Source organism: Phodopus roborovskii, unplaced genomic scaffold, assembly GCF_943737965.1.
Source record: "Phodopus roborovskii unplaced genomic scaffold, PHOROB, whole genome shotgun sequence".
NCBI lineage: Eukaryota > Metazoa > Chordata > Mammalia > Rodentia > Cricetidae > Phodopus > Phodopus roborovskii.
The window spans coordinates 163,158-190,251 of record NW_026126003.1 but is presented as its reverse complement, the minus strand read 5'-3'; the positions used below and the strand labels follow the sequence as shown (position 1 = coordinate 190,251).

Here is a 27,094-nt window from a genome sequence, read left to right as displayed (position 1 = left end):
CTTCTGCTGCTCGTATCTCAAGATGTAGACAGGGAAAGGTCTGCATAATCCAACAATGTCTCACACTGAGAATCAACTAGTAGTTGTTCAGTCCATAGGACTGGATGTCTCAGGAGTTCCAATCTGGTGCTGAAGACATAGATGATTCCTACAGAGTTGCTAGTTTCCAATCTATACTGGAAAGACAAAGAAATTGGTTCTAAATTGGTAAACATGCTGCAGCAACAAGACAGACAGACTTGCCAGCAAGAATGAGGGCAAGCAGGCAAAAGAAGCTATTCACCTGCCCTACATTCCAAAAAAAAAAAAAAAAAAAAAAAAAAAAAAAGACTCCTGGAAAAGAAAACCTGCCTTTGTGGGTTTAAAGATTCAAGACTCATGCTGTATCATAAAGCAGAATTGGGACATCCCTCCAAACCACACTTCTAAGCTGTTTGGTCATGGTCTCTAACATCACAGAATCAATGACTGCACACACCCACTGCCTTGTACTCCCCCTTATAAAGCAAGAATGCAAGATGCAAGGTGCATCCCCCACCCATAACACTGCTACTGAAATCTGACACTCAAAGGCTTGCCAGTCTATGGAAGGGTTGAGCTTGATGGCTGGTGATACATCACCAAGGTAACTTGTTTACATTTGAAGCCAACACCACTAAAATGAAACTAGTGGTCAAGGCCTCCCCTGCTTTGTCCCAAGATTTCCAAACATAGAGCATTTCTCAGCAGGCCATCTGTTTGTATAACATACTTCCATGAAAAGAGCTAAGAGTACTGAAAGATGTTGAGCTAAGCACCCAAGACTCCATGGAAGGGCCTTTGGAGTCAGCAAATGTGCTTCTACTTTCCCTCTATACCCATCACTAGAAAAGGATCACAGTTTTGTTCAAAGTCACCAGCCTCAGAGAGTATCCCACCCCCACAAGTAGCTGAAGGCCTGACAAAAGTCTGGATGTGACCCCAAGTACTGATGTGGGCTAGAGGTGAGTGGGTACTAAACCCATGCCTATACCAGAGCTCACTGCATTCCTCCTGTTAAGCTACCTGGACCAAAATCCACCTAGTGCATAAACCATGGCCCAGAGAGTGATAACAACAACACAGATGAACTCACACCTTGCTGACTCAAAACATGCCCTTCACTCAGTAAGATACCATCCAGAATACTGGCCACCCACAACACTGGTGGAGTGGTTAAGGCCACAAACTTCAATTCCAGTTTCTGTGTTTGGCTTTGCACCTTGCTGCTTGGCTCCTACTCTTGGGTGTAGAAACAGCCTTTTAGGAGGCATTGCACTTAGGTGAAAAAAATTTGCTATGTGTGCATGCTCAATACAAACACAGAATATGACCTGCCTGGATTCCTTTGGCTGGTCTGTAAGTGTTTTGTGGGCAGCATAGAAACCCACGAGAAAGATGGGGTTAGAAGGAGTGGTGTGTGACAACTGTTATGAGCTGGACTGGGTGCCCCAAAATGACATGTTCTAATCTGCAGACTCCCATGAACTGACCTCAACTTTTAAAAAGATGGTTAAGAGTATTTGTTCTTCCAGACCCAGCTTCAGTTCAAAGCACCCATATGGCAGCTTACAATCATCTCTAACTCCAGTTCCACCTCTTTTGACCACCACAGGTACTAGGGGAGCACATGTGCGCGCACGTTCACACACACAGGCAAAACACTCATATTCATAAAGCCTAGTAAATGGAACTGAATTATGCTGAGCACACTAGCATATGACTGTAAAAATTCCAGCATTGAGGGAGTTAATAGGAGGGTCAGGAAGCATTCAAGGGTAGTGATCTAGATGACGTTAGTCTGAAGAAGGTGAAGCCTTCAATCTAGTGTGTATGGTATCCTCTTAAGATGGTCACAGAAAGGCAGGCACTCAGAAAGAAGTTTATTTTCCCCTATGGACCCAATGATACCTTTATGTTTAACCTGTGGCCTCCAGAAAGGGGAGACAAATTATGTTCTAAATTATTCCAGTCTGGGCTACAATATGACAGCAACACCGGGGATTTAAAACAACCACAGAAACAATATACTTCGAGTCCACTCGCACAGTCAATCTGCAGGTAGTAAATAGACCCTCTGGGGGGCTTGATCTTAGACTTGGACTTGTGCTGTTGCACAAGCTCATCCATGATCTCTTGTGAACTAAAGTAGTGATTCTTAACCTGTGCGTCATGACCTCTCTGATGGTCAAAGGACCCTTTCTCAGAGGTCACATATTAGGTATCCTGCATATCAGATATTTATACCACGATTCCTAATAACAAAATTAGTTATGAAGTAGCAATGAAAATAATATGATGGTGTAGGGGGCTCACCACAACATGAGAAACTGTATTAAAGGGTAGCAGCCTTAGGAAGATCGTGAACACAGCTATAGAGCCACTATCCATGTGCTGGTGGGAACTCGATACCAAATTATGAACTCGGTATTTTAGTGTTTCAATGCACATAAATAAGCATCTTGTTTTCACAGATCCTAATATACACAGTCCTAGTATTCATTTTCAGTGTCCTGGTATCCACAGCTATATATATATCTTTGTATTCAGTTTGTTATCAGTACTGTTCTTTAAAACTTAAAATTGTTCTTAAAGTAGGTTTCAGGTCAACAAAAAGAAACTGATGAGTGACAGCTGATTGCCACACAGTCCCAAAGACTTCAGTTTAGATCCATATAAACGCCAGGAGGCATGGAAGCTTACCTGCAGTTCCTAGCACTCAGGGAGACAGAGATGTGAAGTCCCCAGGGCAACATCAGTGGCTAGACTAGCCAAACTGAGGAGCTCTGGATTCACGTGAGAGAACCTGTCTCAATGAAAGACGTGGAGAGTAATAGAAGAAGACATTCACACCAATATCATCTCCATATTCACATACATACATATACACACACATACACACACACACACACACACACACACACAGGCATAGACAAAATTCTGAGGACTTGGGGATGTAGCTCGGTGGCAAAGTGCTTGCCTAGCATGTGCAAAGTTCTGGACCTGAAGCCGAGAAGTACCAAAATAAAGTACTATTAAAAAGCTGAAATGCCTTCTAAAGTAGAAGGTATGAGCAAAAGGTAGGAACCTGTTTTCATGCCCACCTTTTGGGATGTATAAAAGGTGAACAAATTCTTATTAACTAAGAGAATTGCCCGGTGCATCATCAGGGAGCTCTCACTGGGGCTTCTCATCCACAAAAACAGATCTAAGCACACCAAAGACAGACGGACCAAGACAGACATTCAGTACTGAATCAAGACTGGGCCTCGGTTTGTGGATAAGAATTTCTGGGCCCTACTGCTTCTGGATAATTCAACAAGAAACATTTATATGAAAATGCATAATACTTTAGGGTGACTAAATGTAGAGAAACACCGGTGCCATTCCCAAAGATGGCACCGGTTTCCTGTCCATAAGCCAGCAAGGCGCAGATGCGTGATCCACGTCATGGGGTGACCGTTACGAGCGTTGCAGGCTGCACCTGTCAGTAACAGACACGACTACTCTGAGCATATATAAGCAGAGCCCTTTTTCCTCCTCGGGGTCTTCCCTCAACTTGCTGTAATGAGCCGTGCAATAAACATAGCTGCAGAAGAATCCTGTTGTTGAGCGCCGTTCTTGCAGGCAAGGCGATAGCGCTCGACAACTAAAGCTTTCCTGGGATTTTCAAAAGGTATTAAACCCATTATATCATGTGTGCTAAATATATACATTATAGTTTTTACCTCCATGTTTCCCAAATACCATGTGTCAAAAGCTGGCCTTCAGACTGTGGTGTTAAGTAAGGGGTGCTTTAAAAAAAAAAAAAAAAAAAAAAAAAAAAAAACTTTAGGAGGTGGGACGGAGGGGAAGTAAGACCATTAGAGGCATGCCCCGAGGGTATAATGGGACCTCAATCTCTTCCTGACTTTCCTCTGGCTTCTATTAGGTACATGGTTTTGCTCCATTTTGTTCCATCCAATAAGGCTTTGTCCAAAGTGACTGTGTCAAGCAACTAAGAACTCTGAAATAAGTCTGTCCTCTTTATAAACTGATTTATTTCGTATTATTTATTTCAATGAAGGAAATCTAACACAACATACATCTCCTGAGAACTGAAGTGCAATAAGCTTGTACATAGGGAAAAGATGGAGAAATTTTTGTAAGCTCTACCACAATACTCAGTATATACTAAGTGGAAAAATAAAGTATACATCTTCAATTTACTTCCATTAAAATATATGTATGTAGAGACCAGCACAAAAAAACATAACCAATCAGAATACAGAGTTATGGAGCTCAATCCAAAATGATAGCTGTACAATACAACTCCCATACCTAAGGCTCAGGCAACATTGTGAAGGGGGTGCTGAAAGATTGCGAGAACCAGAGGATCAGGAAGTTGTGCTGTGAGATTGTGTCACCTAGAAATATCAGAAGTTAAAGCCATGAAGTTTTGCTAACATTGCTGCCTAAGCATAACCTGAACAGAGACAACATCAACAGACCTTTTATAGTAGAAGGAGAAATGTCCACAAGCCTCAATCCCAGACAAAAAACCATAGGTAATTGTGGAAAACTTAGAGTGAGATAGACAGTCTTCCAGGAAAGAGAACACCAGTATCAAATGGTCTGACCTGAAACCACACATGTAAGTGATATTATACAGACTGAGATGGTCATATTTATGTATTTAGGAATAAATATCTATATTTGTATGTGTTTATACACACGTAAGTATGTATGTACACAGATGTATATATGTATGTATGTATGTGTAACAACAGCTAAAGAAAATAAGACCAAGCATGAGTTTGAAAGACAGAAAAGCGAGGACTGTGGAAATTGAAGGAGGAAAGGGGAAAGAGAATGATGTGATTACGGGTGTGTGTGTGTGTGCGTGCACGCGTGCGCATGTGTGTACACCTATGTACTCTCACACACACAAACAAGGCCAACTGGAACCCAAGGGATATAGCCTCCTGAGAAGATTCCAGCTCTCAGGCCAGTGCACCTTCTGAAGACTGTTATGGGGTACTACCCACATGGCCACAAGAACCCCTCTTTGGAGATTGACGTGCTCATACTATGAGGGCAGATTATTGTGAAGGACAATGGTAGTGGCAGACTTGCTGCCATTCCCCTTCTTTTTTATCCACTGAATTCTGCCTGTATGGATTTATTTGTTCATTCAGAGACCTAGGTTTCATGTGCCATTCTCCATACAACAGTGCTTTGATACACACATGCAGAATGCAGTGCATGCCCTGGACTGTCTTGTTCTGTCCTAATTCTTTACCCCTGGGTAAGAAAGATTCTAAGTTTTCTTGAAGGCTTCACTACAAAGCTGCTGCCTTCCTTCAGACCCTCCCTCAGTCCTTCTGGATAACCCTACTGAGTAGGGTTATATTGAAAGATGTGTTGGTGCTTAGGCTGATTCCTCCCATTCAGACTATAAAGAAAAGAAATTTCATTCATCATTTTCCCTCCTGGATCCAGCAAGGCACCTACAGTACTTGGCCTGGGTTGGCTACAGTGACACAATACTTAGCAATGACTTTGTTCTAAAGAGACCAGCTGGGTCACAAACGTGCTTACTGATGTGATCTAAGATGAGAGGTGTCCATGTTTCTGTTGTAAAGCGAAAATGCTATTCTCTATGGCACTCATTCCAATCTATGAAGACATGTTTCATGATCACAATCTCTCCAAACCTGGCCAAATTCCTATCTTAAATCCCCACCCCCAAGGCGATACACTCTTAAAAGGACTGGGCTTTGGGAAGTGCTGAGGTCACAAGTGTGGAGCCTTATGGGTAGGGGTTAGTGCACTTTAAAAGAGATCCCAGAAAGTGCTTTGAACCCTTGCTTGTGAAGATACAGTAAGAAGGAGCTATCAATGAACCAGGAAGCAACCATCACCAGATACCAATCTGCTATGCTGTAATGATGAACTTCCCATCCGCAAAGAAATAATCTCCTGTGTAAGCTACCCAGTCTGGTATTTTATGATAACAGTCCAAATACACTAAGACAACCTTCTATGTTCGGTAGGCTAGCTGAACTAAACATATACCTTTATACTATCTCAATTTACAAAGGGTTTGTTGAATCTGAGCCCCGTCGTAAGTTGAAGAATACCTGTCTTGAATAATTAAAGACAGGACTTGCATTTCAGGAAGCTATCAGAAACTCCACTACCAATGACTAGATATTCCAAAAGCGAGAGAAGCACTCCTGAAGACCACCCATGGCTTGAAGACTGCTGGATGGATGTCAACCTTTTCATACATTTGAGAGATTCTATTTTCTTTGAGAAGCCATTCTATCCATGTCTGTATCATTCAGTATTTAGAATACATTTTGCCTTGTGGGAAATTGGTTATGTGTGCCCTGGTGGTGATGGGTGTTAAAGGCTTTCAAAATGGCATTCAAGACTGTTCTACATTAATATCTTTGGGAAGAAAACTACTTGCAGAATTTCACAGGGGAGGGCAACAGGAGATTCACAAGGCCATAATTCCAGCCTTTTAAACACAACATCAATAACCTCACACTCTAATACAAAGGGGGGAGGGGGTAAAGTACCTAATGGTTTTCTTGCCTAAAACACATGGACAACTAGGCTTCACCCCCCAGCCACACAGAAAGAAATGAATAAAATACAGCAGACAAATGCATCCTATTCTTAAGTAACAAGTATTCCAAAGCCCCACAACTGCTCATAAAATCTTTTCTACATAGCTCAGTGTGTGTGTGTGTGTGTGTGTGTGTGTGTGTGTGTGTGTGTGCGTGCGCGCACACTTCCCTGTCCAACCATGTGCATGCAGAGACCAGAAAACAACTATGTGTGCCCTTTCTCGGTCATTCACTTTTGTGTCTGAGACAGTCTTTAACCAACCTGACACTTTCCAGGTAGGCTAAGGTAGTTGGATGGTCAATGATCTTCGGGGATCTGCCCGTCTTTGCCTCTTCAGGGCTGGTAGTGTACCAAGCTTTATTTACCTGGTTCTGAGGAGAGAACTAAGGTCTTCATTCGTGTAACTCCCCAACCCTGTTTCCCACATTAAAACAAACAAACAAATAAACAAAAAGAAACAGTATGTGAATATACTTAAAATCTGTTTTACTATATAGCCAGGGTTAACCTAGATTTCTATTTCATCTTGCTCCCACCTTGTGTGTTGGAACTACAAATTGCACCATCACACCCATCTTCTTTGCTACCACTGTTAACTCTTATTTCTAACATGTAACCCCAAGTGTTCTACCCACTTGGGTCTCAGTTCTCTTCCCTCCTCATTCCACTCATTATGTTTTATCCTTCATACACATTTGAGAACCAATATCAAAAATATATTATTTCAGCCCAATCACTCCTAACTAGATACTCCAGACCCTGTTACCATTATAAAGAATTAGCAGATTGGCCCTAGACACAGAACCAGACTGAAGATGGCCTATCTCAAATACAACAAAGCTAAACAAATGACCCCCCCCACCCCACTCCTCCCAGTCAATCTTTACCTGAAACCCAGCCAAGGTCTTTTACATGAAACACAGTTACTCTACTACTGAGGCACATTCTTTAATATACATTTTGTTTTGTATGGTCACAAGACAATCTGAGCTACCTTGAACATTATCCAGCCTGTTTTTGTGGTGTTGTCTGCCACTAGCCCTGGGGAAACATGAACAGCGTCAATGAAATCCAGATAGGGAAACCACAGACCAAATGGATACGACCAAGTTCCATACTGGTAAACCAGTAAGTTTTACTGGGGTTACTTTTAAGAATATGAGTGATGGGGGCCTGTAGAGACGGCTCAGAGGTTAAGAGCACTGGCTGCTCTTCCACAGGTCCTGAGTTCAATTCCCAGCAACCACATGGTGGCTCACAACCATCTCCCAGAGCACTATATACATAATAAATAAATAAATCTTAAAAAAAATAATAATATGGGTGAAAGCCTCCTTACAGGAACAGAAATGACTAAACACAGCTGCACCATTAAAAGCCCACCCCAGTATAGGTGACAGCCCAGAAAGCTGTAAACCTGGAGTACACAGCACATACAAGCTACAGACAGGTAACTCAGCCAGTCTGCGCTTCTTCTAGGCAGCTCAGCTTGTCTGAAAGTGGCTTTCAGCAGGCCTTACTGCTTATATAGGCTTGAGGAGGAAGAGACCTACCTAACCTGATCAGTTTCAGGAAGTTCCTAATGCCTGTGAGTTGTTTATAGGCTTAAAGAGTTTCCCAGCAGGATGAAATGCTTACTTCCCCTGAGAATATTCTGTATCTTGAGGAGCTTCCCACCAAGATGGAAGGTTTTTATCTGAGGAATTTGCCACACAACACATGGTTACACCCAAAAAACCATACAACCTATCTTATTTCTGAACTTATCCTTGCTCACATATCTTACAGCCATCAAATGAACTTTAAATTCACACCCAGAATGGAACATTACTCAGAAAGGCTACCCTGGATCTTAACTGGAGCATCTCCAGAGATCAACAAACTGCATTAAGAACTGACTCTGTGGGTGGCTGTCATGGATCAGATAGGTATGTAATCGTGTGCATAGGTCGGCTTGGCAAAATAGCTAGATCATGAGAGCTAACCCCTCTACAATGAGGTAATCTGTTGATAGATGGTATTGTTAGGAGATGGTGCAAATTTTAGGAGGTATGATTTTACTAGAGGAAGGAAGTCACTAGGAGACAGCCACTAAAGGATATTGCCCTGAAGACTTAGCATCACATTCTCTTCTGGCAACCATGTGGTGAGCAGCTCTGCTCCTCCATACCCTTCCACCACCAATGTTCTACCTACCTCAATTCAGAACAATTTAAAAGATAACCACAAACTAACATCTGTGAAACCATGAGCCCAAATAAATCTCCATGCTGCTCCCATTGTGGTGTGCACGTGCATGTATGCTTGGGCATATAGAGACCATAGGCTGTCAATTAGTGTCTTCCTCACTCTCTGCCTTACTATTTGAGGCTAACTGAATATGGAGACTGCCAATTTGACTACACTGGCCAGCAAGCCCCAGGGGTACTCCAGCCTACATTTGGACCAACAAGTGCCTGGCTTTTACATAGGTGTTGGGGTTCAAACTTGAGTCTGCAACCTTAAGCAGCAGGTACTTTACTGACTAAACCATATCCCTACCCCCAATTCTCCTTTGTAAAGAGTTTGTCTGTGTTAGGTTATTTTGCCATAGTGGTAGAGCATGACATCTAAAGAGAATAAGCAGAAAGCTCTGGAATTTGGTTTCTGTTCCTACAAAAACCAAGGAAACTGGCAATGTAGTTTAACTTACCTGAACTCAGGAGAAGGGAACTAACAGCTGAATTTACAGGCTTGGAGTTCAGAGAGGTGGTTTCAAACTGGAGGTAATTATCCTCCCCTTCCCTGAGGGAGCATTATGTAATGTCTGGAAAGATTTTTGCCATATGAAAGGAAGCACGGTGCTTATGAAATTGTTGGGGGGGTATTATTTTACATGAAGAACTGTCCAGTGCATTGCAGGACATTTTTACAACACTCGGCCTGAATCATGATTCCCTGAATCATGACCATCAACAAAAGTCCTCCAGGGAGCAAAACATCCCTTAGGCCAATCGAGTTGACCCCTCATTTTGTAAGGAATTAGGACGGCTGACCTAGGTGTTAATTATAACTCTTGATTTTGCCTAGCAGGCTAGAGTAACTGGAAGGAAGGAGGTATAGACAAACCATCTTTAACTCAATATTTTCTGAGTCTTATCGACTTGCAGCACAGTGAACAGCAAAAGAGACCCTGTCTCAAATGAGGTAGAACATAAGAACCCACAACCATAATGCCTTCTTTAACCCTAATTCATGGTGCACTATTTTAAATGAATCACAGTATGAAACTCAGCTTTATTCTACCCATTCATATTTGTTCAATATTGTTGCCAAAATGTCAGTTCTGAGTACCAGAATGGACAATCTGCTATTTCTCAATGGTATAGCTCCTAACAAGCCAATTCAGGACATTGGTCCACTTAAAAAGAGAAACATGAGTTAGATTTAAACCTATGCTGGTTTGCATGGGGTGTGGTAATCATTAACAGCTGCTAAGGGCCAAGTCAAGCTTCCTTTTCATCTCTGGTCTTTGAGCAGGCTCTCTGGAAACCACTGTTTCCCATGTGAAAGCACCATACTTAGAAACCTAAACAAGACTAGCATCTGGGCAAAGATGTATTCACATGTGGAACATGATCATTTATCTCCTATTCAGTGTCCTGTCTCCAAATACACACATATCACATTGATTTAACCAGATTTACAAGGGAAAAGTATTTCCTATTTGAGTTTCTAGACTCTTCCATACTTCGTATGGTAGCTTTGGGAGACCTGATACATGTACATGTTTGACACAGCCTTGGTCATCAGTCACACGGGATTAGGAATCCCAAGATTGATCTGGCAGAGGCCATCTTACAGCCTCTGAGATGGCTCTGCTAACTGTGGTCCTATCTTCCTTAGGAAGATCAGATGCCCAGTCCCCATGTTGCTAGCAGTGCTTGCTGTGCCAGACAAGGTCAAAATCATCTTTTCTACAAAAGGAAAGAACAGTGTGGGAACACAAAGGAGAAGGAAGACTGTCTTTAGGGACAGGATCAGCTACAGTTTTCTTTGATGTGGCTCAAAAAGCCTGAGACTCAGGCCTCCAATACCTTTATTTGAGTGTAACTTTTAGAAAGTTTTCCAACTCTGGGCCCCCTTATTGGGAGATGGCAGATTGCAAGGATGAAATAGAATTTTTCAATCTTCAACAAGTTTCAAGTTAGAATTCCTGAAAAGGCTTAAGTAAAAAACAACTAAAATGACTTTCTTACCTCTCTATCCGTGGGGTCCTGCATCCTGATATAAGATCACTGGGGGAAAAAATGTCTCTGGTAGACATGTACACTCTCAAATACTTCCATAAACACTACCATTAACAACTCTGCGGAGCACTTTTCAACACAGACAGTATTAGGAATTGTTAAGACTTCTAGAGTAGAATTAAATCATACAGGCGGATGAGCATGGGGTATATGAACATATCACGTCACTTCACATAAAGATCTCACACACCTGTGGCTGTGGTATCCATGGAATGCTTCCTAAAGCCAACAAGCACCACAGGAGAAGATAAATGTCAACTGTCAGTTTGTGAAGGGATAAACCAGTTTACAAATAATTCAAGACAGAAAAATAAAATAGGGGTCTAGGTGTGTGGCTAGCAAGTGACAAGTGTTAGGTTCCATCAACAACAACAAGAAAAGTAGGGGAAGAATAAAAGAACAGGGAAGGGAGAGGAGGAAAGCCTATTCTCAACAGGAAACAGGAGGAGGTTGGGGTGACCAGAAGGAAAAGAGAAGAGGGAAGAGAAAACATAATAGGGCAGTACTTGTCATTGATTTAATACTTTACATCTAGATGAAGGAAGAGTAAAAATGATTTAAAGCAACCATTCACCTTGTCAGTAGTCCCCTATCTTCCTTAAATTGTAGTTGGCTCTGGGGCAGGGGCCCTCACAGAAGATAAAGTAAGATTCCTGTGAACAAAACAGATTCCTGAGGTCAAAATCACTATCAGTTCTGATTAGGGGAGTCGGTTCTGGATCCACCACCCCAACAGGTAAATGTCAGGCCATGAGCTTATCTATCACTTTTCTCCCCATGATTCCCTTAACAACATATATCTCCCCCCTCCGTTTTTCTCCTCCCCTCCCATTAGTCAAAAAGCATATCAAAATGTCAGGCAAACATTAACAGGCAAAATGTGGCCTATACACATGACAGAAGAGCAGTGTGTAATAAAGGGAAATGAGGTTTAAACACAGACTGCAACATGGATGAACTCAAACAACACATCAGTGAAAGAAGTCTGACCTAAAGAAACAAAACTGCAGGACTCTGGTTATGTATAGTCCTTAAAGTAGAAAAACATAGGTACAGAAGTGGAGAGGTTGACAGGGGTGGGACAATGGGGTAGAGAGTGGCTGCCACTGATTGGGGGAACTCTGCTATAACCTCATTTAAGCATAACTGCGCCCTTTTTTTTGCATGGGGGAGGGGGTGTTCTGTGTGGCTTTGGAAGCTGTCCTGGAACAAGCTCTTGTACACCAGGATGGTCTCAGACTCACAGAGATCCACCTGCCTCTGCCTCCAGCGTACTGGGATTAAAGGCATACATGCACTACCACTGCCTGGCTGTACACTTTTTAAATATATGCTGTGTTAAGTGGATGGACTGTATAGCTCAATTAACATAATTTCTTGATATCTATTGGTTTATATCCCTTTCTGCTTCCAAAGCAGGTACCTCACCTAGTTCTTGGCCAGGGCTTCACAAATTGGCAATGTCTATTGTCCCCTCCACACTCAGCAGGCCAGGCCAGGCCAGGGTCTTGGCTCTCCCCAAGGTGAAATTCCAAAAGATAAACCTTTCTGAAACATGGGAGCCAGTACAGAATACTGTAGGGCATTAATGCTTACTCCTGGCATTTGGCACAGCACCCACTTTTCTTGAAGTCTGCCTTATACACAGGAGGTTTATTTAGAGGCACCCAGAGACAGCCTTAGCACCTCAAAGATGTGACAATCATAAGTATTTGTAGGGCTTGCCAAGATTCCATTGAAGGACACAATGTCCTTCATGAGCGTCATACTCCTAAGAAGCCTCATAGGCCTATAGGCCAAAGTCCTAGTATTCTGCCCTATCTGAAACCAAGTGAAAACTGACTTCCCATTTATTTTTATTTATCTATCCATTCATTCACTCACTCGTTTTTTAATAAAAAAAAAAAACTTAGTTGAAAGGGCCATAATTTGTGTAACTTAAAGAACAAAGTTTTTCCCCAAACCTAGTATTTATTCTATAACATCTGACAAGCTACTTCTTTTTTTTTTTTTTCTTTTATTGAAAATGGATTCTTTCTCCCCCATGACAGCTCCCCTTACCAGCAGGAAAGAACAACGCCCAAATTCCCAAATATTTCCTATAAATGTTTGTTTTCATTTAAATGGACTTGGTTATATAAAATAAATAAATAAACAAAAGAAAATGGATTCTTTCTTACACAATGGATCCTGATTACATTTTCCCCTCCCTCTACTCCTGCCAGTAGATCCCCTCTGGATCTACTTCCTTTCTGCCTCTTATTAGAAAAGAACAGGCTTCTGAGAGATAACAACAAAGCATAACAAAACAAACATCATATTGGAGTTGAATATGACAACCAAACAGGAGGTTGACAAAAGAATCAAAGACCCACCCACTCTCATAGCCAGGGTTCCCATAAAAATACTAAGCTGAAAGCTTATATGCAGAGGAGCTGGTGTAGACCCATGTAGACCTTTGCTTGCAGCTTCAGTCTCTATGAGTTCATATGCACCTTGTTTAGTTGATTCAGAGGACCATGTTCTCCTGGTGTCCTCCATCACCTCTGGCTCATACAATCTCGGCAGGATTCCATGACTTGTCACTCACCCATTTTTAAGACAGTGTCTCCAATAACCCTGACTAGCCTCCCTCTGAGGCTGGCTTTGAATTACTGTTCCTCTGCCTCCGCCTCCTCAAGAGCTGGAACTAAGACATATGGCACCAAGCCCAGGCTTCTGTTCCCTTTTTAATTCAAGAAACACAATAAATCATCCACATACGGACCATAAGAAGAGAATGTACAGATAGACAAGGAAATTGGATTCACTAAGATGAACTTTGGAGAAGGTAAAACGAAATTACTTATAAATAAATACAGCATATGAAAAAGTTGTTTGTTTTTTTTTTTTTTTTTTTTTTAAGATCTGGCTCGGTTATGGGCAATCTCTAGACACCTGGGTGTTGTGACTATTCATGAGTCTTCATTTCTCAAACAGCTATAACAAGACAAACACTCACAGGGACTTAAAGCAGATAGGGTAAAGGACTCAAAAGAGGGCCCAGTGGTTAATAGCACACTACTGCAACATTCAGTTCCCAGAACCCACATGAGGTGGCTCACAACCACCTGCAACCCAATGCCATCTTTTGGATTCCACTGGCAGCAGCATACACAGGCACATACCCACGTATAGGCAATACACATATATAGCATATATTTGTTTTTAGCAGTAGGGTTAGGGAGAGCAGAAAGATGTAAGTGTGGTGTGGGCACACATGTGGAGCTAAGTGCACATAAAGACTAGAGAAAGAGTCCAGAAGGAGGATGTGAATGTGGTGAATACCAAGTGTAGAGCTATGTGTACAGAAAAACCACAGAAAGATTCCAGGTGACTTATTCTCTCCTTTACTCCCTTGAGACAGAATCTCTCAGTGAACCTAGAGCTAGGATAGCAGCCAGCAAGACCCCAAATCCTCCTGTCTCTAACTACCACAGCACCAGGGTACAGCCATGCACAACCATGCTTAGCTTTTTACATGGATATTAGAATCAAAATTCAGTTTGCATGCTTGTACATTAGCCTTGCATAATTACCCATCTTCCAAGACCCTAAGGAGGGCTTTTATCGTTTTTAATTAAATTTTCCTCATTTATTTTGTAGGGGAGGAGGGAGTATGCATGTGTGAATGAAAGAACAATTTTCAGGACTAGGTTCTCTCCTTCCACCATGTGGGTCCCAGAATTCAGGTCTTCCTTCAGGTTTAGCAATAGGTGCCTTTACCTAGTAAGCCAGCTTTCTGGACCCTAGACAGACCCTAAAGGTTCTTAGCATACATCAAAACTACAAACATGGGTGAGGAGATTCTAGCTCTTGCCTTGTAAGCATGAGGACCTAAGTCCCATTCAATGTGTCCCCTTGGAAAGCACCAAGCCAATGAGACCCTGTCATTTCTTAGCAAGTTTATCCTCTGGCCTCAAAAATGCACATGCACATGTGTACCTGCACACACATGAATATGCACACCCATGTATACATATAGGAAAAGAAACAGGAACATATGGCTCATGAACCTTCTTAAAGCATTTTCTAATGGTGTATCTCCTTCAAGTGTTACCTTCCTATTCCTTTTCTCCATCAAGGTGATTGAGAACACTCCAAATCCAATATGAAAGAGATACTTCTATGCCTATGACATGCTCAAATGAGCAGGCTATTGTGCTGGAGAAACTACTACCTATTAAACAGCAAATAACTCATGCCATGCACTTAGCTTTTAGCTGCTGCACAACATGCCCAGTGAAACAAAGAGTTTCCTGAGCACTGACACACAAAGATTCCTGATACAGAGTGTGCAAACCTGGGACTCCCCCAACACTGATGTTGCCCTTGTGCCTTGTAAAGGATAAAGTCACCTACATGTCAGCCATTGCTTCCTGATCGTTTCCTCCTTAGGACTCTTAAGGAGAAACTAGATCAGGTTTTATAGTCCTTTTCTTGCATGCAGAAACAATCTGTGCTACCAACAAGCAGACTCTTTCCTGATACAAGAACATTCAGAGAAAAACATTTGATTAAATGCTGGGGCTTTCTAACCAGTCAACTCCCCCCCCCCCCGACAACTTTGTATTATTTTAAAAAAGTCAAATTTGCCAGGTGGTGGCACACATCTTTAATCCCAGCACTCAGGAGGGCATAGGTAGGTGGCTGTGAGTTCAAGGCCAGTGTGGTCTACAGATTGAATTCCAGGACAGCTAAGACTGTTATACAGAGACACCCCATCTCAAAAAAAAGTCAAATTCTTGATTTTGGAAGAAAGTATCTACACCTGTAAGGAACACACACCACCACTGGTGTTTGCTTCAAGGAATTGCACATTCAATAATGTTCACATCTCCTGGGAAGTTGTGGTTTTTCCAGAAAGCTTATTTTCTGAATGATTCCAATTTAAATTCTCACATAACCATCTTACTACCTGGCTGACATATTTGTCATATGCTACATTACAGTTTTTGCCAAACAGTACACTAATGGGCTTCATTTCTAAGCACTGTGGTTTCTTCTAGTATAATTATTATCAGAGTTGTCTGTTTGGCAAGGTGTCCTGCCTTCATCAGGAGGAGAAACACTACAATAATGTGCAATATCTCAAAGAAACCGAAGAATCAGTCTGACAATGCCAGCAGCATTCTCCTTGCCAAGGCCAACCCTGTCTTCTGTCACAGAAGTTCTAGTTGTACTAGTGCACAGGGAGTCACTTGTTTTATTACAGTGCCTAGTTCTACATGGCATTAACAAAGCACTGTTTTAGCTCTCTGGATCTGTTCACTCTGTTCGTGCCAGCTTGGCTCAATTGGGAATGTCAATCCCAACACCTAGGCCTGCATGCATTATTAATAACCACATCTACAACTTGTGTCTCTCCAGAGGCCAAAGCCTCCTCCAGGGTGCATGAACAGCAGGGGATGGGGATTACCAATAGGAACTTCAAAACTTCTCTTTTAGAATTTAACAAGTCAAAGTCTCTTTGTCATGACCCAATTAATTGTTTAGTCAGAGATTGCCCAGACTGGTATACCATATTGACTTTCCTGTTGCTCTCTAAGTCAAGTTTGTTAAAGAAACTGACAAGAGCACACAGGTGTGTCTAGCCATCCCTTTTTACTTGGCCAAGGTAACACCAGGCTGGGGCTTTCTAAATTAAAAAACAAATTGTAGAGGTAGGGCTTAGGGGATTGTTCTAGCCTTGCCTCTAACACTTATCGGTAGTTTTGAAAACCCTTATATATGTGCGGTATACATGCACATGTGTATGCATGCCCACCTGTCAGGGGTGCATTTGCACATGTATGCTGATGAATTTGGAGGCCAGAGGTTGACACTGGGTGCCTCTCTGAATGGCACTCCTTATTCCTTGGAACAGTGTCTCTCAGTTGAGCCCAGAACTCGAAAATATAGGCTAGTTTAGCTAGACAGTTTGCTTTGAGGATTCCATTTTTTTCTTCTGAGAGCTAAACACACAGGTGGGCAGTTTTTAATGCACATCCAGTATTTAGGTTCATTGTGGCTATGTGGAATCAAATACTAGTTCTTATATTTGTGCAAGTGTTTTATCCATGTCCCCAGGCTTCTTTGCTTTGTTTGGGGGCAAGTGTTCATATAACTTCTTGCCTCCACCTCCCAAGTGATGGGAATACATGTTAGGATTCTAATATACATCACCACACCCAGCTTTATGAGGGACTGAGGACTAAGTGCTAGGCAAGCATCCTACCAACTAACCCCCACCCACACATTCCTTAAAATAGTCAAGTATACAACATCAAATCTGTAGTTTTCACTTTGCATAAAATCAGAACAGCAAAAGAGAGAGCCTGGGAAGCCACAAGGCCATCAAGATGCCTGGCTTCCTGTCTGAGCCTTAGCATTACCAGCCTAAATATGCACGCTGCCAGAGTTCTGACCTCATTCAGAATCTCTTGACTCCTTGCTTATTAAACAGGAATTGGCTGCTTATCCATATCTTATCTTAGGTATCGTGCCCAGCCTGCTCAGCATGAAGCAGTTTCTCCAAGAGGAAATGTAAGAGGTATATCCCCACCTTCTGTGTGCACTGCATGCCAATAGCACTGGAACATTCTCCAAATGTCCATGTGTTAATAAAGTCTTGCTCCCTGGGGTGGTACTACCAGGAGGTAGTGGAAGCTTTAAAACACAGATGTAAACAGGAGGAACTTAGGTCACTGATAAAAAGACCTTGGCCCCTCTTCACCCACTCTGCTTCCTAGCCATCATGTCTATCATTTGGTATCTTTGCTACTCAAGCCTGATGACCTAGAACCCTAGAGCCCACAGTGGAGGGAGAAAACCAACTCCAAAAGTTGTTCTCTAACCTCTACATGGAGGTCATAGTATATATACACTAACAATCACATACTAATACAATAATAAATAGATGTTTCAAAAACTGACCACTTAAGTATTGGGCAAGCTTATGAAAAAAAAAAATTTTTTTTTTTGATTTTTCAAGAGAGAGTTTCTCTGTAGCTTTGGAGCCTGTCCTGGGACTAGCTCTGTAGACCAGCTGGCCTTGAACTCAGAGATCCCTCTGCCTCTGCCTCCCAAGTGCTGATATTAAAGGCATACACCACCAATGCCCAGCGAGCTTGTGAATTTTAAGAGACACAGTTTAAAAAAAAAAAAAAAAAAAAAAAAGCAGGAAGCCAAAATAGAAGGTATGTATTTGCTACTTTAACTTTATATAATTTATATGTAATTAATTTAAAAAAGGAACATGGTACATACTGAGCTGGGTCTAAAATGATAGCTTTAGGAGAAAAGAAAATGGTTGGAGCCTCCCCCCTCCCTCCACTTTTCAGGGACACTGTCTGGGCCTGCAGAAATAAATTTCTTCATCTCATCGTGCAACTCAGTCTTCTCTAATGGATGTCATCCCAGCTTGCTCTCCTGGAGTGGCTAGTACTTAAAAAGCTCTGAACCAAAACCCGAGGCACATGGACAGTGATTTATCAGTGATACAGACCATATTCTTATATAATTAATTGTCACCTAGGTCATTTTACTGCATTCTAACTGGATAAGCACCCATAAACCCAAGGGTTACCTTCCAGAGATGAACACAGCTCCCATATGCTACTCCTCAGGAAGAAGGGGGGGGGGGATTTCAAGATGTTTAAAGCTGTAATTATCTCAAAATCTTTATGTGCTTCCTCTATAATGTTCTGCTTTTGGGAGGGGGTCATAAAGAATCTCTACCATCCTCTACCTTGTCTTCTTGACAGAATATGTCACTAAACCTGGAGCTCACCAATTTGGCCAGACTAGCTAGCTGGCCAGTAGAGTTTGGTACAATGATGCCTGGGACACTTTATTGTAATGAAGGTTAGTAGTGTTAGTAGAAGAAGATGGTGTTCAGTTTTTTTTTCCAGGATTCATGAGGCAAGAGGTGGAAGATAAAAATTTTCCAAGGTTGTCTCTACATGCTCTATCCAGAAGAGTCCCTTTTCTTCCTGTTTGTTCCTGGGAGTCACACAAATGCCACACACAACATGCTTAACCCTTTTAAGAAAAGTTCCTCTGTCCATAAATCCATTAATTATACGAAACCTTCCTAGCTGGATGAGTTTTTGGCCCTCCTAAATACATGAATTGGGCTGTCATGCTGGAAATAATTCCATAGTGCAATACACTCCACTACCTGTTGCCTGCAATGCTATGCTTTCCAGGTAGTTGTAATGATATGGAATTCATTTAATAAAATGTGCTAGGAGGAACACAATCCCTTTTCTGTCCTGGGCCCTAACCTGGAAGCTACAGGAGAAGGGGACTAAAACTGCTTTTGGTATGGGGATTCCAGGATCATCTTTAGGATACAAAATACCTGGGACTGCTCACACACAGATTTATGATTCTTACACAAGATGAAGGCATCTCACCACTCTCTCTTTACTAAAACAAAACAAAAGCAAAACAAAACAAAAAAAAAGAAAGAAAGAAAGAAACCAACTCAACTCCACAGTACCAAAAAGAAGAAGACATACCAGGCAAGGAATACACTGCATGTGGTGATAGAGTCTGTGGCCAATTAGGTCAGTCCAAGGCTCACCAGAGACAGCTAAGAGTTTTATATATGGGGAAGGAAATGTATGTGTGAAAGGATAACCTCAGGTGTCGGGCCTAAGGATGGCTATCTACCTTGTGTATTAAGACAGGAGAGATCACCCAAGTAGGTCAGGTGGGCTGTCCAGCAAACCACAGGTCCACTGATCTCTACTACTCTAATGTTGGGACAAGCTTGTAATACAATCCTGAATTTTGGGGGGTTTTGTTTTTGTTTGTTAATGTGGGTTCTGAAGTTGGAATTCAGGTTCTCATGTCCATACACCAAGCACCTTACTCATTGAACTGTATCCCCAGCCTTCCCAAAACTTCCTTATTTATAATTCACCAACCAGCCCCAAGTACAAAGCCATAAATCCATCTGTTCCCTGCTTATCTGAATGTCACACAAAATTAATACACTCCCCCCCAACTCACTGACAAAGACAAATATCCACAAAGTGCAAAGTAACAAATATCGACATAAATAAACCTACAGAAAGATCCAGTCAAAAAGTGACATGTGCAACTAAAGCCTGCTATTTTGGACACAGATATACACATATACTGTAAATGAAGTGTTGTTCATACAGAGGAGAAAATGTCTTTAAAGTGGATGTAAAGAAGCCCTCCACTGCTGCCAAATATGCTGCCTTTAATTCAGAGGTTCTTAAACAAAGCCATGAAAGCAGCCAATGATGTTTTCAAAAAATATAAATTAAATAAATTCTTAGCCATAATTAAAGCTAATCAATGATATAAAATAAATCTCTATGACTCCCAGCAGATAACATAGAAAATCTGTTTGGGAGGATATATTACAAATGAAGACTTCTCTTTAGTTATCTAAGGGAGGAAAGGGACAACAAAGCTGTATTTTAGTTAGTTCACAATATTTAGTAACTATAACAGATGGCAGAAGTGTGCTTTAAAATGCCAGCAGAGCATTCAGAGATAACATAAAATGCATTATCTCCACAATCTATTACAGATCATTTCACTTTTTAAAAGTGTATGTGTGATATGCATGCGTGCTTCCATGTGTATGTGTGCGCACACACATGTACAATGTATTGGTGTCAGTTGTCTTCCTGGATCACTCTCCACTTTATTTCCTAATACAAAGTCTCTCACAGAAACTGAAGCTTGACAGTTTGACTATTCCAGCAAGCTAGCTTGCCCTGAGAATCCCATCTCCCAAACCCTGGGGATTACAGTAAACTGTCATACATTAGCTATTGTATATGAGGATTATAAATATCCAAACTCTAGTCCCCAACACAAGTGCTTTATCCTGAGACATCTCCCCAACCCCTGCAGCGTACTTTCATTATTTCAATGTATTGTCCATCTTCAACCAGTCATATGAAACCTGGGTTACCACAAACTAGTATGCTACAATTCCTTGCCTGTATCTACAAAGCAGGTATTTTGTGTATATATTTGTGTGTGCGCACGTGTGTACGTGTGTGTGCGCGCACGCACACAAACATGCCCGTGGAGGCCACAGATGTTGGGTGTCTTCCTCACCCGCACTCTACTTTTTTTCAACACAGGATCTCTCATAGAACCTGGACCTCACCACTGGATAGACTGGCTAGCCAAAGAGGCCTAGGCATCCTGGTTCCCCCACCCCAGCGTTGGTATTACAGGCTCCACTTTGACTCATACAGCTTTTCAAACAGGGATGGTAGGGATCAAGCAAGCACTTTCCTAGCTGCACCATCTCCCCAGCCCAGGAGAAGAGGCATCCTATGCTCAGCAAAGGAATAGTGAATGAAGAGCAGGAGACACCCTAGCTGTTTCAATTATGCCATAAACATAAAGTGACACCCTTGGCCAGTAAACATAATCCCACAGGAATTACAAATACTGATAACAGTCCGGAATTCAGTCAGATGCAGGCATCGAGCTGTGGTTCCAATCAGATGTGACCTAAAAAGTAGATACCACATTTCCAGACTAATCACGGACACTTTTCACATGAAGATGAAAACCCATCACCCTGACTGCAGGAGCCAACTTATCCACACAGAGACAAAGTTTACAGCTCTGCATGAAAGTAACCTTACATGGGGTAGAAAGAAGAAAGTCTGGTTAGGGTCAGAGAGAAGGAAGACAGGCAGGGGACTGCTACTCAGTCCTGAACAGAGGGTCTTGGCAAACATCTTAGCAAAAGAGAGCAGCAGATGAGATCATGCTTGCAGCATAATAACAGAAAGATCTATTAGAGACATTTCTGCTGCTTTTATTCTTCTGGTGTTCTTTCCTTTGGAATCTGAAGGGTATAGAAAGACAGAACTTGTCCCAAAACAGTAGCAAAGAACCTTGAAAGTGAATTATGAAAGAAGCCTTTGAGAAAAGCAGTATAGAATTTTCCATGAGAGTGCATGTACCACCTCAAATTCCTGTCACCATGTGCAGTCATAACAGATCTATCTTTGAAGTAAGTCTTTGCACAAATTACCTGATTTAAAATGGGCAACACATATAAGTAGGCATTCTTAAAAGATAGAAAAATGGGCACACACAGGAAAAAAAAATTTTGAACACCAATAGCACCTAAAGTCAACATGAAACTGAGAAGCTTTACAGAAAAGGACACTGCTATTTGGACAAAGTGACAGCCTACAGAACCCAAAAGGTTTTTACCAGCTACACACCCAACAGAAGAATAATATAAAAAATATACAAAGAACTTAAAAACTGTATATCATTAAAACAACACAATTAAAAAAATAAGGCATTGATGGTTCACACCTTTAGTCCAAGCACTCGGGAGACAGAGGCACTAGGATCTCTGTGAGTTCAAGACCATCCTGATCTACAGAGCTAGTTCCAGGACAGGCTGAAACTAAGGGCCATTTGCGGGTCATATGGAAACCTATTACAGCAGAAGCATCTTAAAATTATAGAAATCCAAATAATGAGGGAGAGAAAGCCCCAACTAGACAGACATTTCTCGGCAGCAAATGAAACCTTCAGTGCCAGGAATGAGTAATACCTAATCAAATTGTTGGCCAACGGGGCTCCATGGACACTTCTAAACAGTGCAGGCAATTACCAAGGTTATTGGTTGCTCTCCACAACTGATCAAAAAGACCTATTGCTGAAGACAACACTTAACATAACTTATCATACATAGAAAAGTCAAGCTGGTACCTACCTAGAGCCTTCACCTCAAATGACTCCCTTTAGGGGTCAGGGAATAGTATGGAAGAGGAGGCAAAAAAGACTGTAAGAACCAATGAGGATGAAGACACCAAAGAAACAGTCTTCCAAACACTCAACAGGACTGACAGACATACAAACTCAGAGATTGAGCATGCACCAGGCATACAAGGGTCTGCATCAGATGGCGTCCTTAGAGCTGAGTAAAGTGTACACAAACTCCCAATCCCTAACCTAGACGCTATCTCAAATTGTTAACTACTTGTAAAAGAACATAAGTTTTGTCCAACTTCATATCACCATGTCTACAAACCACACTAAAGGGCAAACCCAATGCCCAGCAGTAGTTGGCCAATACAAAACAAACTCAATAGTATTTTTGGAGGGTGCTTGCTAATATTAGAATACTTTGACTGGGCATTATCTCTTTTCTCCTTATAAGTCTTCCTCTGTGTTGTGTTTTCATGGGATTATAAGCCTCTGCCTCTCTCTCTCTCTCTCTCTCTCTCTCTCTCTCTCTCTCTCTCTCTCTCTGTGTGTGTGTGTGTGTGTGTGTGTATGTGTTAAGATGTTTCTTGTACTTTTGCTTTGACTCTTTTTCTTTTCCTAGTCTGTTTTGTACTACTCCAGTTTATTATTATTTCAGCTTATTTTGTTATTTTTTAGATGCCTGTATACATTGTAATGAAAGAGAAAGAGTATGGATTTGGGGATAGGATTTTAGTTCACACTGAATGAACTAACATAGTACAGTAATTATTTTTCCAATGTTCAGTTACACCGAGAGCATACACACGAGGGGATCTAAGGGCACGTCATTCCTTCTTGAAGTACTGTACGTCTCACTCTGTACATGTAATCTCTTCACCAGACATCTAGGAAGCTGGCCTCTAGTTGTGCACTCCAGCACATGTGACAGCACCTCCCTCCCTCCTTCACGCACAGTCAAAGGTATATATACTGACAGATTGTCCTGTAGGGCAATAGGACAATATGACTACTAGAAAAGGTTAAGGACAGGAAATCACAGTATTATGTTTTAATTCCCTGAAAGTCTACTATGGTTTCAAAGTAAAATGTTTTGAGCAGCTATGGTGGTAAAGACCTGCTCTCCAGAGTTGGAAATCAGGCTAAGAAACACAGAGAGACCCCGTGTTTTATTTATAAGAAAAATATAGAGGCTTGGAGAACACAGTTTGTAGGTACAGTGCTGGCCAAGCATGCATAGTGCCCGGAGAGTGGTGTCCATAACCACAGGAAGAGAAGGTTTCAAAAATGACTGTGTGGTGCATGAATGAGATGATGGAATAGCATTTGAGTCTACTAAAGCAAAACATCTATACTAAGTCACAATATAGTCCTTGAGAACAGTCTGAAGATTGAAAACCACCACACACCAAAGGCCACAGCCAGAAAAATGCATGCACAGAAAGCCAGTTTATGGTGCCCACAAGCTGGGGAAGATAGGAATGGAGAGCGACTGCTAACAGAGTCTCTTTAGGGAATGATAAACTTGATGGTGGGGATATGATGCTTTGAATATAGTAAAATCGCTAAACTGTGTATATTAAATGGGTGAACTGTCTATCTCAGTAAAGATGCTACCAAGAATCAATAAACATCAGGTGGCAAGTGCTTAGCAAAAGGTACATACCCAGATACACCACAGCCTGCACCATACCCTGTGCTCACCTCTGTGACTCTTACTCCAAATGAACTCAACTATACCTCAAATATCTCAGTATTCTCTACAACAGGACAGAAGTAACAGGTCACAAGGACAGCCATCAATGAGAATCTGTTTCTAAATAGTGCCTAAAATGGATGCTTTCAATCAAAACTAAGTGACAAAGGGCAATCAGCGTATCAGCCTCCAAAGATCCCATTCTGCCCAAAGCTGCCTCCTTCTATTCTAATAAACCACCCAGAATAGCACTAATGAAAAATGCTTCCCTAGTGGCTTCCCCATTCATCTGCCATGCATCTTCCATGTTCTCTCAGAATGGGGCCAAAAGATGTTTGTGTAAAAATATGGCTGACACACACAGACTTTCAAGGCTTAGTTCACTTCCACACTAATTTCAGGAGGGGCATATAAGACAAGGGAAGCCCTGGATACAAAAGAGCCAAATGCTTTCCATTTGTTATTAGAAGCCACGACTGGCTAGCAAAATAACAATGTCATATATACATAGCAAAAGAAATCAGCAGGTATGCTCCACTGAAAAGCACACACAAAGTGGTCACTCTCCATGTTTGTTTTCTAAAATAGATACAGAACTGAGGTATCTTGTAGCTTGGTAGCAAATCTCCAGCTTCCTAACTAAAGAAGGTTTTTATGGGGTTAGGGGTGCGGGTTGGTACCTTGCTAACATGCACAAGGTCCAGGGTTACAGGTCCAGCACATCTAAGAAAAAAATGTAAAAGCAGTTTGTCATGAACTACTGCTGCTATTTCTCATCCTTCTCTTTCTAAGCCTTTTGCTAGCAAAATCAGCCAATTGCAATAAATGCTGGTAAATCACCATTTTCAGTGCATAAAGCCAACCTTGTCACATTATTTTTTTAAGCTCAGGAAATACAGGGAGGCTGATGTGTTAATTCACTGCATATTGAGAAATCAGTTTTGCCATTTCACTTACTCAGAAGCAATGCAGGCAAATCCTTTTTCTTCAGACCTCTCTTCTATCTTCAATTACCTGTTAATGAATAATACCCAAAGTAAGATTAAAATGTCAACCAATACATGCTGAAGTATATATTGTCAACATCTTATTACTGGGCAGAGAGGTGACTTAGTTAAGTCTAGTCAGTAAACCCTGTATGTAGATGCTTTAGCTGACAACAGTCTAGATGTAAGACAGCATACCCATACACTTTCATCACCTGTGGTGTCACAGCTAGGCTACTCCAGTGCATGTAGTCTATAGATGTGCACCCAGCAAAATCTAAGGATGCATTACTTAGAACACACCCCTCTAAAGATATATATGTGTATATGTATATCTCAAGACATGTTCCAGTGTAAGTTGAGCTTACAATCACTACATTAGCTCCCAATGCAGGTAGAAACAGCTAAGAAGCCATGCCTATCCTCTCCATCAATATTCATTTATCCTTTATGTTTTCTATGTGTTAAGACAATCCTGTTTTCATGGCTGCATATCCTCATCCTGGGGGAAATATATGGGGCCTCCATGGCTAAGGGGACAAGGACAAATAGAAAGGGAAACTGAAGGTTCTAACTCTTTAGCATGTTGCCTTCCTCTCACCCCAGGCAGGAGGACAGAGTCATTTAGATACCTGACAGAAACAAGCCACTGAGGGCAGACCTCATGCTCAATCTGTCACTGCCACTGCTGTCACAGTGTAGTGCATTGTACTTTTATTTATTTTGATTGTAAATGTATGAGCATTTCTCTGCATGTTCGTGCATGTGTGTTGCAAATGCACATGAGTGCAATGTCCACAGAGGCTACTACAATTGAGAATGAGAATGTTCTTGGTGTGGAATGGTAGAGATTAGAGGTGCTGTTACAAATCCTACAGTCACATACAGCAGTCCTCCCTTATTTGAGGTGCTGATTTCAGCTATTTGCTGATATAAAAATATTAAGTGTAAAATGCTGCAACTAGACAACTCCTTTGTTTTAAATGGCACACAATTCTGATTTGTTATGAATTCTTGTGCTATTCCCCTCTCTGTTATCATCCAAGGTATGATTCATTCCTCGGTTCAGCACATCTATACTATACATGCTCTCCCACATTGGTCAATTAGAGGGCATCTGTTATTATATGGCTTATCATACCACTACATTGTTTATATATTCAAATATTTATTTTTTACTTAATAACTGACATGCTAAACTTACTTATCCACCTTATTTCACTCCACCACAGAGGCATCACAACATTGGGTACCACATAATGCTATTGTGAGGGAAATTCACATTCATAAAGTTCTTACCATAGTATACTGCTACAACTATTTTATTTGTTATTGTTGTTAATCTCTTACTGTGGTGACATATATTAAGTTTTATTACATATACGTAGGCATAGGAAAAAGAAAATGTAATACAAGCTTCATTGGGAATCCAATACAGACCTTACACTACATATTCCAAGGGTGAGAGGCAACTATTTGTAATTATATTAGAGTGGTACAATCCACTGTGGACAGTGTAAGAGGACACAAACATGTAACTAGTATCTGAGGAAGGTAGGGAGATAAATGAACACAGGCAATGATTTTCACTAATCAGCAAATTTGCAAATTTCCTTCATCCATGCTTTGTATTCTGTGTTCACCAGTTTTATTAATGTCAGATGTCTAGACCCCACCCTTCATTCTTTGTGCAGGGTACTAAGCAGGTCTACTAACTGGTTTCC

General features: G+C 41.4%; 1 protein-coding gene across 15 annotated transcripts in view; it reads right to left on the bottom strand.

Annotated features, from left to right (window-relative positions):
- The window catches only part of LOC127218261 (F-box-like/WD repeat-containing protein TBL1X), a 153,866-nt gene that overhangs the window by 56,100 nt on the left and 70,672 nt on the right, over positions 1–27,094 (bottom strand). For 9 of the 15 annotated variants that reach the window (XM_051179280.1, XM_051179281.1, XM_051179284.1 and 6 more), the window contains exons 2-3: positions 25,342–25,398; positions 11,503–11,581 (exon numbers count right to left, since the gene is read on the bottom strand). The gene's annotated coding sequence lies outside the window, so the exon portion shown is untranslated. The remainder of the gene's footprint in view (positions 1–11,502; positions 11,582–25,341; positions 25,399–27,094) is intronic. The other 6 variants (XM_051179283.1, XM_051179286.1, XM_051179282.1 and 3 more) reach the window with 1 other exon arrangement.